At 39.0% G+C, this 15,462-nt stretch overlaps 1 protein-coding gene, 1 non-coding gene and 1 pseudogene across 2 annotated transcripts in view; all 3 read right to left on the reverse strand.

The window, feature by feature from the left end:
- RNF144B (ring finger protein 144B) overlaps nt 1–15,462 on the reverse strand; it is a 306,840-nt gene that overhangs the window by 218,066 nt on the left and 73,312 nt on the right. The gene's annotated exons all lie outside the window — the stretch shown is intronic.
- Nucleotides 7,087–7,626, reverse strand: LOC136328679 (small ribosomal subunit protein eS24-like; annotated as a pseudogene).
- Nucleotides 7,219–7,325, reverse strand: LOC136332676 (U6 spliceosomal RNA). Its single transcript, XR_010730842.1, has one exon. It is a non-coding gene; the product is annotated as a U6 spliceosomal RNA (small nuclear RNA).

Consider the following 15,462-nt stretch of genomic DNA (forward strand, 5'->3'; position numbering starts at 1 on the left):
GTTTTTCTGTTGTCCCATCAATCACAACACTTGCTAGCCTTGAAAAAGGTCAAGGAAACAGTAGGGTGATGACTCAGAGCTTCTTGAAGGGCAGGAGGACTGCACCCTTGCTCTGCTTTCTCCCACTGCCCCCAAGGAGGGCACTCCCAGACCACCTCATGCCATCCCCTCTCCGGTCTTCTCATTTTAACAAAGAAATGAAATTCTAACACATGCTAGGATATGGAGGAACCTTGAACACATGCTAAATGAAAGAAACCAGTTACAAAAGGACAAATATTGCATGATTCCCCTTTACTTATATGAGGAAGAACAGGAAAATTCACTGAGACAGAAACTAAAATAGAAGCTACCAGGGGCTGACAGGAGGGGAGAATGGGGAGTTTCCATTTGAAATGATGAAAAGTTCTAGAAAACAGACATACCTCAGAGAAGAGCAGACTTGGTTCCCTCCCACCGCAATGAAGCAAGTTGATCTTTTTGCTGGTGGAGGGTCTTGTCTTCAATTTGTAAAAAAGACATCTGTGACACGCAGTAAGCAGAAATGCAATAAAATGAGGTATGCCTGTAGACAGTAATGACAGTTGTGCAACATTGTTAATGTTCTAATGCCACTGAAGAGTACACTTAAGAATGGTCAGTTTTATGTAATGTATATTTAACCATAATTTAAAAGCTTACAACAAAAAATTAGCCAAGGGAGATAACTTCACACACCCCTCCCTCTCCCCCCACCTCATTCGTCCCTCACTGACACTGGCTTTAGACCTGATACCTCAGTGTCTGTCCACATTCTCTGGTTAGGGGTCAACCTAAGGAGGTCTGGCTCCCAGAGAGAGAGACAGATAGGCCTACTGACTTGGTGTTACAGAACAGAGCTGTGGAAGGTGTTCAGACAATGTCTCCTCCCTGTATTTCACCTATTCTGTCAGGAAGTGGACCCCATTCTCATTTCCCTTGCTCTTCTATGCTATCCCTGAGCCAAGCTCCCAAGGGTTGGTTAGCAGGTGGCCCTGAATCTATATTCACTATTGTCAGGTAAGCCTAGAGGTGACCCAGGCAAACCCATTCCCCAGCTGGAGTGGACTCCACTGGACCTTTGGGAGCTGGGTGGATACATCAAATTATTGAGCTAGCTGCTGGAAAAAAATACCAAGTTTTTCCACTTCCCTTCTTTATCATGTGCTTAGTGAACAACTTCTATGCACTAGTGAGCAACTCTGGGCAGACTCCTCAATCCACAGCACCTCAGTTTCCCCATCCATAAAGTGGAGATAATACTCATGCCTATCTCATAGAATTCTGATGAACATTGTGTTACACATAAAAGTTTTAGGAAAACCACCTAACATGTATTGAGTGTCATTCCTGTTATCTGAGTCAGTCTAACATCCTTGATCTTCATTGCCCATTGCTGATGTGTGACATTTTTTCCCCAATGTTTGATACTCTTGTCCCACAAAAGTTGAGGAAGGGGGTGCAAGGGGATGGCTTTACTTTTTATTTCATAACTCTATAACTCTCTCTACAGTTTCTTCACCACTTGTACTACAGCAGCCAAAATACCAGCCAACCATCTGGCACATGCTACATCAACTGAAGTTCTCCACCTCATTAGAGTTCTCAAAAAAGATCATCTTTTTAAAAAAACTGTAGGATACAAAACTGTAAGCAAAGGGGAACAGAGATGAGGGGCAACAGAAACTCGGGTCCAGCTATTCCTGTCTCTACCCTCCAGACTTCCCAATTACGTGAACCCACAAATTCCCTTTTCTGCATAAGCTAGTTTGAGTTTCAGTCACTTAAAACTAAGAAAGCCTTGACTGATAATCTTGAAAGCAATGTCAGTAAAAACAATAGTGTTAATATTGGTATCCATCTGATCTCTCTCTTCTGCCAGTGTTGTTTCAGACATACTTTTAATGAAAAATACTAAAATTACTTTTTAGCTAAATGACAAAGGAAAGTATTGCATGCCTTAAATAAATAAAGATTGAAATGACAACAACAAAACAGAATTCACTACCTTTAATTCAAGCCATCCTGTCCATCAAAGACTTTATGAAGCATTAAAAGAACTGAGAGGTCTGAACTGTGGTGGTGCCATGGGTAAAAAAAAGCGTTGACCTGGAATGCTGAGGTTGCCAGTTCAAAACCTCGGGCTTGCCTGTTCAAGGCACATATGAAAGTTAATGCTTCTGCTCCTCCCCCTTCTCTCTGTCTCTGTCTCTCTCTGTCTCCTCTCTCTAAAATGAATAAATAAATCTTAAATAAATAAATAAAAGAACTGAGAGGTCCATCTCTCACAGGCACGACTGCCATTACTCAGCATGACCTTCCCCTCAACCATTCTGCACAAGGATGGGGGTTCATGCTCCCTCTATTCACACCTAGGCATGCTGTCCACCAGGGAAACCCTTGTCTTCCCTTGGAAGACATTAGTCATTGTGTCCTCAGAGAGTCTTCTCCTATCCTCCCATAGCCTGAACTCCTGAGGCTCCCTTGGCATCTCTCTCAGCATTTCTGATTTTATCATGGTTTATTTCTATGCCTGTTTTATATGCTAGTCCTTAAAATGCTTGACAGAAGGAACTTTCACATTCACTTCACCAACTGTTGCACTTGGCACAAATCAGGCACTCAGTACAGGTTTGATGAACAATAGATGGTGGAATCTTCCTAACACTGACCTTCTAAGACTACCACTGTGTTCTTCTTGCAGATGTGATGAGCTGTGCACCTTGCTGCCAAGGTGAGACCCACCAGGATTCCCCTGCCTTACGCTGCTTTTTGGTTTAGCCTCCGTGTCCTTTCCTCCCTACTCTGCCTGCTGCTCCCAACACTCAGTTTAGACTTTATGAGTCAGGAAGAAATTACCAAGATGTGGAAGTTCCCTTTGGGGATCACTCCTTATTTTTTATTTCACTGTCACAGATGGGGAACTTTGAAGTGTGGAGAAACTTTCAAGATGTAAAACAAGTAATCATCCAAGAGGTACTAACTGTAATGAATGTACTCTTGAAGTATGAACACAGAGATACATGTGCAGACATAAGACATGCAAATACATGCACACAGATGCACGCAGACACATTGATACAAAGACATGCAAAAGACTACTGAAAGTCTGACAAGTCTAGAAACAGGTAAGAATCATTTTTTGTGTGTCTTTAAGTCAGAACTTGTACAATTCTATCAACCAAATTATTGTCCTTCCAACAGAAATGTATGTTGCTAACATTTTATTCTTCCATGTAAAGCGTACACCATTCAACAATATGTTTTATGAGGAAAACTCAGTTAACAATGTCAGAGCATTCTTCAGGAGTTACAAAAGCTGTGTAGCAACAATATTAAATCAAACACCAGATTGCTAAACAGTCTGGCCTCAATTACACATGGGCAGATGGGGGCATATAGCTATCTGGCAAATGTTTACCTCATTTGTTTTCATAACATCAAAAATAGACTAATTAGATTTGATTTAAAATCTCAAGTGACGTTGGTCTCTCACTTTGTATCTAGTCTGAATCCTAGCTGGAAAGTCAATGCAATATAAACACTTGAACATCATGTTTACTTTGAGGGAAGTTTGAGATTGGGCAGCAGTGCTTGTATTAGTATTTTCTAGAAGTTGACAAAAGCAGTCTGTTCATAATGCAAAATGAGCTATTATTTTAAAGAACTTAAAGGACCACCTACTTCCCCACTCTCTTCTGACCCAGTTGTCCCGGTGTCCCAGACTTCATGGTTTGAGCCAAAAGTAAACTCTAGACATGACATCTACATGCAAATGTAGGTTAAAGACCAACCAAAGTCAAGTATAAAATCCAGGGTTAGAGAGCTTCAGGCTTAAAGAAGACTCAGCAGTCATTTATATTTCAACCCCATCATTTTATTAACAAACATACCCAGAGCAATTATAAAATTTTTGATTTAATATTGTGTAGCAACAATATTAAATCAAACACCAGATCACTAAACAGTCTGGCCTCAATTACACACGGGCAGATGGGGGCATACAGCTATCTGGCAAATGTTTACCTCATTTGTTTTCATAACATCAAAAATAGACTAATTAGATTTGATTTAAAATCTCAAGTGACTTTGGTCAAAGTCACAGAGGTGGGGGCAGACCCGCAGGCCCTGGGTCAGACATCCAGTCAAACATTTTCTTCCACTGTTTCTACTGCTTCCCTAAAGACTAGAGTACTTACCTTAATAATCTACTCTTACTTGTCAACATTTGCTATAAGAACAGTGGACATCACATGGATGTAAAACAATTTCATTACATTTATCTCAAAGAACAATGCTGTAGTTGTTTTACCTGGCTGTGGAGTAAGCACTCTGTCCCAGAAATTGGCCATCCCCCCCAAGAAAAAAATAAACTCTCCGTTAGTGAGAGAAAATTTAAATCCAATATTTAGCCTTAAGGCACTTCCTAAAGATTTTTTTTAAAAGTTTTAAAGTAAAACAAAAATAGGATCATCATAACCTTTAGCATAGAGTGGGACTGGGTAGACAAACATCAAAACATTTGTGTTTAATTTTTTCAGGTTCTTGGAATATCAAAACTACCTGATATGCATTTACCTAATTAAATAAACAATTTATTATTTTATAATTATTTTAAAGATATATAAACTATTCACTACTGAAATTTATTAACATCAATTTGGTACTGAATGTGTTCCCTTGTGTATCTTAAAGCAGAATTCTTACAGTCTAAAGCGCCCTCTAGTGTTCTTATGCAAAAACTTTTCAGATAAAGTCCCATCCTTTCTATATAATGGCTAGTGTCCCTTTTGGCCTGGATAGTCCTAATTTAGTCCTATTGGCCTGCCGTCCTGTTTGGTTTAACATTTGCCTGACATTTTCACTTTAATGGAGAATTATTATTAACAGTCACATAAAAAGCTGGGATTGGTTAGGTAGGCCCCCACTTTGTATTTCCAAGCTTCCCCCATGGTCTCATCCAGTACTATGAAGCACATGAGCAGTGCTATGATTGAATGATTGTGCCCCCCTCAAATTTATATATGTGTGTGTGTGTGTGTGTGTGTGTGTGTGTATTTTTTTTTTTACAGAGACAGAGAGTCAGAGAGAGGGATAGACAGGGACAGACAGACAGGAATGGAGAGATGAGAAGCATCAATCATTAGTTTTTCATTGCGCGTTGCAACACCTTAGTTGTTAATTGATTGCTTTCTCATATGTGCCTTGACCGTGGGCCTTCAGCAGACTGAGTAACCCCTTGCTCGAGCCAGCGACTGGGCTCAAGCTGGTGAGCTTTTTGCTCAAACCAGATGAGCCCGCACTCAAGCTGGCAACCTCGGGGTCTCGAATCTGGGTCTTCAGCATCCCAGTTCGACGCTCTATCCACTGCACCACCGTCTGGTCAGGCAAATTTATATTTTGAAGCCCTAATTCCCAATAGTGTGGTATTGGGAGGTGGCGCTTTGGAGAGGTAATTGGGTTTAGATGAAGTCATGAGGTTGGAGCCCTCGCAATGGAATGAGTGCCCTTATAAGAGGAAAAAACCAGAGCCCCCTTCCCCCAACACACACTCACAGGTGTGCATGCATGCATGCACATCAAAGAAGGGTCATGTGGGAACATAACAAGAAGATGGCCATCTTCAAACCAGGATACAGGCTCTCAAATCTGCTAGCACCTTGACCCTAAACTTCCACACTCCAGAACTATGAGAAATACCTGTTGTTTAAGCCACCCAGTCTATGATATTTTGCTATAACAGCCTAAGCTAAGACAAGCAGCAAACAAAGATGTCACTCTAACAAAGGATAATCAGCAATGGCTTATTTCTATTTTCCCCAATCCTTTGCAACATAACAGAACTACCACTTCCTTTTCAGGACAGCAGGACATTTGCTTAGGAAGGAAAAGGCACTCAAAAGGAGCTGCCAGGGACAGTGAATCCCTCTTGCCTCTGTTGATGGTGAGAGAACAGTCTGATGCCCTGAGCCCTTGGGTTTACCAGTAGGTGTGACGTGCCCATGCTCAAGCCCACCAGATGGATGAATCCACAAAGGCACAGCTGTGGGGTCAGTAGGAAAGGTAGGAAATTTGGGGTGAGGATTTTCAAAATATTTTCAGGGAAGAAGAGTAAAGAGCATTTAGAAGCATACAGAGACCAATCTGCACACTTTTAACATAATGATTTGGCCATTTCTTAAATGAGGTGTACCTACTATGACTATATTATTTGGTGATACTTTTTTATTTTGAATTAAACCATTTCAATAGTATGCATTCAAAAGTGGAAGTTTACACTTAGTAAAATATTAAGTGCTGAATTTCTGATTCTCAGGTAAGTTCATGATAAATGTGAAATTGCACAGAATGTCAGCATTTTCATCCCCCTCAGCCATGAGGGACAAAATGATATCAATAACAGAGTAAAAGCCCTGGCAGGTTGGCTCAGTGGTAGAGCGTCGGCCTGGCGTGCAGGAGTCCCAGGTTTGATTCCTGGCCAGGGCACACAGGAGAAGTGCCCATCTGCTTCTCCACTCCTCCCCCTCTCCTTACTCTCTGTCTCTCTCTTCCCCTCCTGCAGCCAAGGCTCCGTTGGAGCAAAGTTGGCTCAAGCGCTGAGGATGGCTCTGTGGCCTCTGCCTCAGGCGCTAGGATGGCTCTGATTGCGGCAGAGCAACGCCCCAGATGGGCAGAGCATCGCCCCCTGGTGGGCAAGCCGGGTGGATCCCGGTCGGGCGCATGCGGGAGTCTGACTGCCTCCCTGTTTCCAACTTCAGAAAAATATAAATAAATAAATAAATAAATAAATAAATAAATAAATAAATAACAGAGTAAAAACACAAATCTGCTAAGGAAGCATTATAATGGACATCAAAAGCTATTTTGAGAGCCCTGTACTTGTAGTATATGATTTATCACATGCAGCTGTAGAGGTGCTGACATAACATTTACAGCCACTGACTGTTCTTCTAAATTGACTCTGCCAAGCTTTTTATTTTTTTCACATAAATGTTCTTAGTTTATTAATCTTCTCATAAAATCTACACAATCACCACATAAAGCCTCTGAAGAATCTTGATTCCTGTGCTATCCAATCTCCAGCTCACTTTTTCCAGCACCAACATTGGACTTGACAGTCTCCCTGACTCACTTCCTTTGTTCTTGCATTTTTTTCGCCATTTTCTTTTTTTTCAATTCTTCTTCTCAGATAGACCAGAGACCCAAGTGGAACGCTTCATGAATTTACGTGTCATCCTTGTGCAGGAGCCATGCTAATCTTCTCTGTATTGTTCCAATTTGAGTGTGTATGCTGCCGAAGTGAGCACTCACACAGGCCATGTCGTGTACATCTATATTTGGGTTCATTTTTCTTTGTGTAATCCAAGGAATCGTGTATCAGACCAAAGACACCACCAAAGCTGTCCTGCCACCACCAAAATAGGTTCTGAATCCAAATACAAAGATGGCATCGGGTATGGTCTTATACATTTTGGCAAGTTTTAACAGAATCTCTGTCTTAGGTACTATTGTCTTCCCAGGGTGAAGGATTTCAATGACCATTTGTTTCTGCTGTAGTACTTTGTTGGTCATGAACTTCTTGGTCTGGAGAGTTACTGCATTATTCATGATGGTAGCCAATCTTCAAACAACCAGGGAAGAAAGAAATAACTTTGCCAATTTTTATCTCAGGTTTTTGTGTTGATGTACAAAAAAGTGAAGCAAAAGCTATAATGTATTTGGTAATGAAAACAGAATTTTTATCAATGTCATGTTGCTAATTTTATGTCACTGTTACCAAAGCTTCACCGAAAATGATCAAATCCAAATATGGTTTCATTTTTTAAAACTAATTCATGAAATCAAAGCAATGCTTCTAGAAATTTAGTCTAAGATGAAACATAACATTGTGAATCTTCCCATAAATTTAGTTTAAAAGTTTGATATTAACTGTAAAAGCATTTGTGATAATACTATATAATTCTGTTGGAACATTGTGTCCATGGTAAAAACAATATTTTACTAATTTAAGATGTCTAATTTTAAAATTGATATGAAGCAGAAATGTAATTTACACTTAAAGTGTAAATGTAAGTCATAATTTCACTCAAAAAAAGTTGCATTATTATAACAATAGGAGCTATATTTGTCCAAATTTACAAATTTTGAATATGCCAAGTATTAAACTACAAAATTTTTGTTATGAAGCTGATGTTGAATTAAAAAAAAAAACAAAAACGTTCAGCAAGGTCTCACCAGACTGCTCTCTTCATTGCCCATCATTAATTGGAACTACTTGTTAAATAAATTTGTATCCTATAAGGATATTAAACTTTTTTGTAAATGAGTCTTCTAGATTTTGGGTTATTCACTCAATAGCAGTTAAAATTTTTAATTAAAAAATTCAGACCCTGGCTGGTTGGCTCAATGGTAGAGCATCAACCTGGTGTGTGGAAATCCCAGGTTCGATTCCTGGTCAGGGCACACAAGAGAAGCGACCATCTGCTTCTCCTCCCCTCCCCCCCTCCCTTCTTACTTCTCTCTTCCCCTCCTGCAGCCATGGCTCAATTGGTTCGAGCATATCGGCCCCAGGTACTGAGGACGGCTTCATGGAGCCTCTATATAAGGTGCTAAAAATAGCTCAGTTGTGAGCATCAGCCCCAGACAGGGGTCACCAGGTGGATCCTGGTCAGGGCACACGTGGGAGTCTGTCTCTTTGTCTCATTTCCTCTCACTTAAAAAAGTAAAAATTCAAGGAGTACCAAAAATCTTTAGCTTTTGAAGTTTTTGGAGAATTTCAATTATTGGAAAACAAAACATGCAAAAAGCAAGACATGAAACATCCAAACAATAGCAAAGTGTGAATAAATTAATAATGGGCACACAAGTCATGTCCAATGTTTTATATTAAAATTCAATAATTGCTCTTTGGAATATACCTGCTTGTGGGAAGAAACTTTTATAATGGCCAATGGGATTGTACAAAATTAGGAGTGTCTTTGTGCAGCATCCTTGTTGGGGAAACAGCAAAAGAATCACATCTGGAGATAATTTATTTAATGAATTTTGTCTTTTGGAAATGGTTGTCAAGAAAAGATACCTTGAATAGAGACAAAAAAAAAGTGCATCAAGGATTATACTTTAGCTGATTACATATACATTTTAATACAAAAATATTATAATTGAGAAGTCTCCATTTGGCTGAATGCACTGAGTTCTTGTAGAGAGATTATTTCTTAAATAAAACTATTATGGTTTACAGAGAAGCAGCAATTGAAGGTAATAATTTCTATTTATTAGCATAAAGTACAACTTCTAAAATAATTGCAGATTATGAAAAATTAAAAATAATATGTACATATTAGAAAAAAAAGGCATTCTTCAGAAAAATGCTAGTGATATAGTAGTAGAGCCAGATATGACCAAAAAGCTGATTAACTATGCAAATATTTAACAAAAATAACCATTCTAGCCTGACCTGTGGTGGAGCAGTGGATAAAGTGTCAACCTGGAAACACTGAGGTTGCCAGTTCAAAGCCCTGGGCTTACCTAGTCAAGGCACATATGGGAGTTGATGCTTCCTGCTCCTCCCCCTTCCCTCTCTTTCTCTCCCCTCTCTATAATGAATAAATAAAATCTTCTAAAAATAAATAAAATAACCATTCTACTTATTTTTAGTACTCAAATGAGACAATATAAAGGTTTCATTTTTTTATTTTGCTTTAACATACATGAATTTTTTAAAGAATTTCATTTCAAAAATGTTTAAATACAAATATTCTGTAGGTCTATCCATATAATAAAACTGATTTTTCAATAAATAATTTTTTAATTATGTTATATAATATGTATAATTTAAATTCTTTCTTTCAATTTTGAAAGTATACTGTTTCGGACAAACAGCTACCATTTTCTAAGAGTTTACTATCTATCAGACACTGTGCTCAAATTGCTTTATCTACCTATTTAATCTTGACAAATACCCTGGAGGGTAGGAATTATTATCTCCATTTTATCTGATGACAGTAAGTAGTAGAGTGGGAATCTGTATCCAGTCTCCATGCCTGGCTGCCTCTCTCTCCCTATATTACAGGACACTACTGACCTGTAGTGTCCTGAAGAGAATGCGCTTCTAGCTAATAACCATGATTTGGTTATATCATGACCTCTGACCCCATTGACCACTTGGCCAAGGCAGTATATTCTTAGGATAGCTGGCACATTTAGGGGGCCAGACTACAGCTGCAAACCCAAGCAATTCACCGCACCCAAAAGATCCTAGGAGAGTCACAGATCTTTCAAGACACAGTTAATTTATGCATGTGTATGCAATCTCTAGTTCTGCAGAATATTTTATTCTGCATTCAGTGGTACCCTATACATACATACTACAGGGGTGAGATCCATAATGGACAGCTCTTGCACTACAAATTGTACAGGAATATGTGCACCACATAGCAACTTGTGGGTCAATGACAGACTGATATACAGTGCTGGCCCTGTAAGATTAAAATGGAGCTCAAAATTTCACCATGGGCATATTTCTGAAAAGAGTAAGATCTCCCCAACAAGAGCCTCAGGCAGGTCCTTCAGGAGGCCTTCCAGTAGGGGGCATTGTTATCATAGGAGAAGACAGCCTCAGGTGTGCTGCTGCCCTGAAGACCTTCCAGTGAGATAAAATGTGGAGGTGAAAGACAGTGATATTAATAATCCTGACCCTGTGTAGGCCTAGGCTAATGTGTGTGTTTGTGTCTTGGTTTTTAACAATAAAGTTTTTAAAGTTCTTTTAAAAATACATGTTTTAAAAAAGAAAAAGTTATTTGATCAAGGTTGTTTTTTGTATTAACTATAGGTTGTCAGTGAGAGCTATTCACTTTAGTAATCAATAATTTATTAGTGTTGTAAACTATAATTTTAGAATATTGGAATTTTAACAAGCAGATGTTCAACTGCATCTATGGCTTTCTGTAGGCAATGCATTACAGATCAATATGTATATTCATATTTCTCTGTCATAATTTTAACATAAAACAAGCATTGTCAATTCATTTTCAAACATTTACACATTAGTGTAATTTTATTTTCCAATAAGAATATTACAATTTACACACATTGCTCAAAAGACAGATACAACTCTCCTATTTAGAACTTTGTTTCCTTCATATTATTAGTGACTGACATACATCACCTAATAATCACACAGAGGTATAATGGTATGTAAATAATCAATCTTTACGTTATCAATATTCAAACTTTGAACACATTGTGTTGAGAATATTTTGTAGGTATGAAGAAAATAAAGGATAAATACATACTGTTAATAAAATAAATAAATATTACAGAATAAGGGTATAAAGAAAATATTTTTTTGCTGTTGTACAATGGTTTATGTTTTAAGCTAAGTGTTAGGATCAGAGAGTTAAATTTTTTTCCTTCCTTTTTTTTTTTTTCCTTAAGTGAGAAGCAGGGAGGCAGAGAGACAGAATCTCACATATGCCCCAACTGGGATCCACCCAGCAAGCCTCTGACTGGGCGATGCTCTGCCTGTCTGAGGCCATTGCTCCATTGCTCGGCAACCAAACTACTTTAGTGCCTGAGGTCAGCCCAGGCCCAACTTGTTCTAACTGAGCCATGGCTGCAGGAGAGGAAGAGAGAGAGAAAAGGGAGAAGGGGAGCTGCAGAGAAGCAGATGGTCACTTTTCCTGTGTGCCCTGACCAGGAATCAAAGCTAGAACATCCACATACTGAGTTGAAGCTCTACTGCTGAGCCAACCAAAACTAAAAACTTCATAAAGTAAAAAAATGTTATAGTAAGCAAAGAATTTATTATTGAAGAAAAATTTTAATAAATTTAGTGTAGCCTAAGTGTACAGTGTTTATAAAGTGTACAGTATTGTATATTAATACCCTAGATCTTCACATTCACTCACTGATTCACCCAGAGCAACTTCCAGTCCTGCAAATTTTATTCATGTAAGTGCCCTATACAGAAGTTCCATTTTTTATCTTTTATACCATATTTTTAGTGAACCTTTCGATGTTTAGATATGTTTAAATATACAAACACTGTTACAAATGCCTACAGTATTCAGTACAAAAGCATGCTGTATAAGCTTGTAGCCTGGGTACAATAGGCTATATTATATAGGCTAGGTGTGTAGTAGACTGTACCATCCTAGTTTCTGTAAGTACACTTTACAATGTTCATGCAATGACAAAATTGCCTAATGATGCATTTTTTTTAGAACATATCCTCACTGGCCTGACCAGGTGGTCGCACAGTGGACAGATCATCAGCCTGGGATACTGAGGTCCAGGTTCAAAACCCCAAGCTTCAGCTCGGACTCATCCAGCTTGAGCACAGGGTTGCCAGCTTGAGTGCAGGATCGAATACATGACCCATGGTCGCTGGCTTGAATCCAAAGGCTGCTGGCTTGAAGCCCAAGGTCACAGGCTTGAGCAAGGGGTCACTGGCTCAGCTGAAGCCTCCCAGTCAAGGCACTTATGAGAAAGCAATCAATGAACAACTAAGGTACCACCACAAAGAACTGATGCTTCTCATCTCTCTCTCATTTCCTGTCTGTCCCTGTCTGTCTGTCTCTCACACAAAAAATAATCAACCAAACAAAAATATATATACAGTGTGTCCGTAAAGTCATGGTACACTTTTGACCGGTCACAGGAAAGCAACAAAAGATTATAGAAATGTGAAATCTGCACCAAATAAAAGGAAAACTCTCCCAGTTTCATACCTATTCAGTGCAGTTCAATGTGGGCTCATGCACAGATCTTTCAGGGCTCCTTAGGTAGCTATCCCGTATAGCCTTTACAGACTCATCACTGACTGATGGCCTACCACAGTGGTCCCCAACCCCTGGGCCACAGACCGGTACCGGTCCATGGGCCATTTGATACTGGTCCACAGAGAAAGAATAAATAACTTACATTATTTCCGTTTTATTTATATTTAAGTCTGAACGATGTTTTATTTTTTAAAAATGACCAGATTCCCTCTGTTACATCCATCTAAGACTCACTCTTGATGTTTGTCTCGGTCACATGATACATTTATCCATCCCACCCTAAAGGCCAGTAAGTGAAAATATTTTCTGACATTAAACCGTTCTGTGGCCCCAAAAAGGTTGGGGACCACTGGCCTACCAGAACAGGGTTTCTCCACCAAACTGCTGGTTTCCTTCAACTGCTTATCCCACCAAGTAATATTAGTCCTATGTGGTGGTGCTTTGTTATAAACGAGCTGATAGTCACGTTGCACTTTGGTCACGGATTCGAATTTAGCGAGCCACATCTCGACTGGCATGGCCGTGGGCTGCTCCACTGTATACAGTGTTACATCATCATCTGCGCATGCGCACCTGCTGCCACATCATCCTACAGAAACTGGGAGGTTTTTCCTTTTATTTGGTGCAGATTTCACATTTCTATCATCTTTTGTTGCTTTCCTGTGACCGGTCAAAAGTGCATCATGACTTTACGGACACACTGTATATATGTCCCCATTGTTAAGCGGCACACATGACTGTATTTGACCTCAGACCTTACCTTTGCTAAAACTACAAATTCTTTATAAGTCCCTGGCTATCCTATAACATAGAAGACGGTATGAAAAGCAACAATGAAAGCATAATTATAAGTTTAGACACTAACCTTAGCACTTGGGGTATATTCTGCTCTCTTTAAAATGTCACTATCGAGACTGGAAACTCTTAAAATATGATCATGTTTAACTTACTTATTTTTCTGAGGCTTTTATTGTATTTTAATTGTTTTGATTATGCTTTTGATGTACAAAAGCTTTTCTTTTAAAAAAAAATAACAAAGATATTATTTAGTAGACAATTAACAATATATACCACCAGATAACACACAGGTGTGACTCTGAGGTATTGCAGGGTCGATTCCAGACCACCACAGTAAAGCGAATATCACAATAAAGCAAACTGAAACCTTTTTGTTAGTGCAGGGTCTTACCTTCAATTTGTAAAAAATGAAACATCTGTGAAGCACAATAAAATGAGGTCTGCATGCCTATGTAAAGTGTAGTAGTCTCCCCTTATCCGCAGTTTTGCTTTCCTTGGTTTGTCAACCACAGTCCGAAAACATTAAATTTCCCAACCACGAACATCATTCACTCCTGATAGTTACTCATCAATATCAAGATTACTCAAAGCAGATGACCCTCCTGAAGTACCATCAGGTCAGCAGTAGCCTAACACTATGTCACAATGCTTATGCCATTCACCTCACACAGGTCATCACACTGGCACTGTATCATCTCTCTTCACAAGAAGGATGAGGACAGGACCATAAGATATTGTGGGAAAGAGCGAGCCCACATTCACATAAATTTGTATTACAATATATTATAACTGTTCTATTTATTATGAGTTATTGTTGCTAGCCTTTTAATGTGCCTAATTTATAAATTAAATGTTATTGTAGGTATGTACAGTATGTACAGGAAAAGATTTAGTATATAGAGGGTTTAGTGCTATTTGTGGCTTCCAGCATCCTCTGGGGGTCTTGGAACATATCCGCTGTGAATAAAGGAGAAGACTATTATTCTTGTTAAGTGAATTAAATCAAGAAATTTTTAAATTATTTTTTATTAAATTTTTTAACTTGTTAATATGGATTCAAGTGTCCCACTCAATATAATGCCCTCATCTCCCCCAACGAGCCCTCTATTACACCCCTTTTGTCCCCCTCCCCTTGACTCCCTACCCCCATTCCCTCTGGGATTTGCTGTCCTGTTATCTGTATCTATTTGTTCTGTAATTTCACTAATCCCTTCACCTTCTCTGACTCCTTTTCCTCATCCCCCTTCCCTCTGACAGCTGTCCTTCTGCTCCCTGTGGCTCCACCTCTGTCTCTATTTCATTCCTCTGTTCACCACGTTCATTACATTCCACATATAAGTGAGATCATATGATATTTTTCTTTCTCTGCCTGGCTTATTTCACTTAGCATAATAATCTCCAGGTCCATCCATGCTATTGCAAAAGGTAAGATTTCCTTCTTTCATGGCCCCATAGTATTCCATAGTATATATGTACCGCTGCTTTTTAATCTATTCATCCACTGAGGGACACTTGGGTTGTTTCCAGAATCAGTGATTTGGTATTCTTAAGATATATTCCTAAAAGTGGGATAGCTGGGTCAAAAGGCAGTTTCATTTTTAATTTTTTGAGGAAACACCACACTGTCTTCCACAGTGGCTGCACAAGTCTGCATTCCCACCAGCAGTGCAGGAGGGTTCCCTTTTCTCCACAGCCTCGCCAGCACTTATTGTGTGTTGATTTGTTAATAAGAGCCATTCCAAGAATTTTTTTTAAATACCAAGAATAATAGATTAAAATATTGCTTGAAGAAGTGATTTGCATTAGATTAGATATTCCCCAAAGGGAATTGGTTTGATATGAGACAAAGATTTGATTGTAGTTT

Source organism: Saccopteryx bilineata, chromosome 3, assembly GCF_036850765.1.
Source record: "Saccopteryx bilineata isolate mSacBil1 chromosome 3, mSacBil1_pri_phased_curated, whole genome shotgun sequence".
Classification (NCBI taxonomy): Eukaryota; Metazoa; Chordata; class Mammalia; order Chiroptera; family Emballonuridae; genus Saccopteryx; species Saccopteryx bilineata.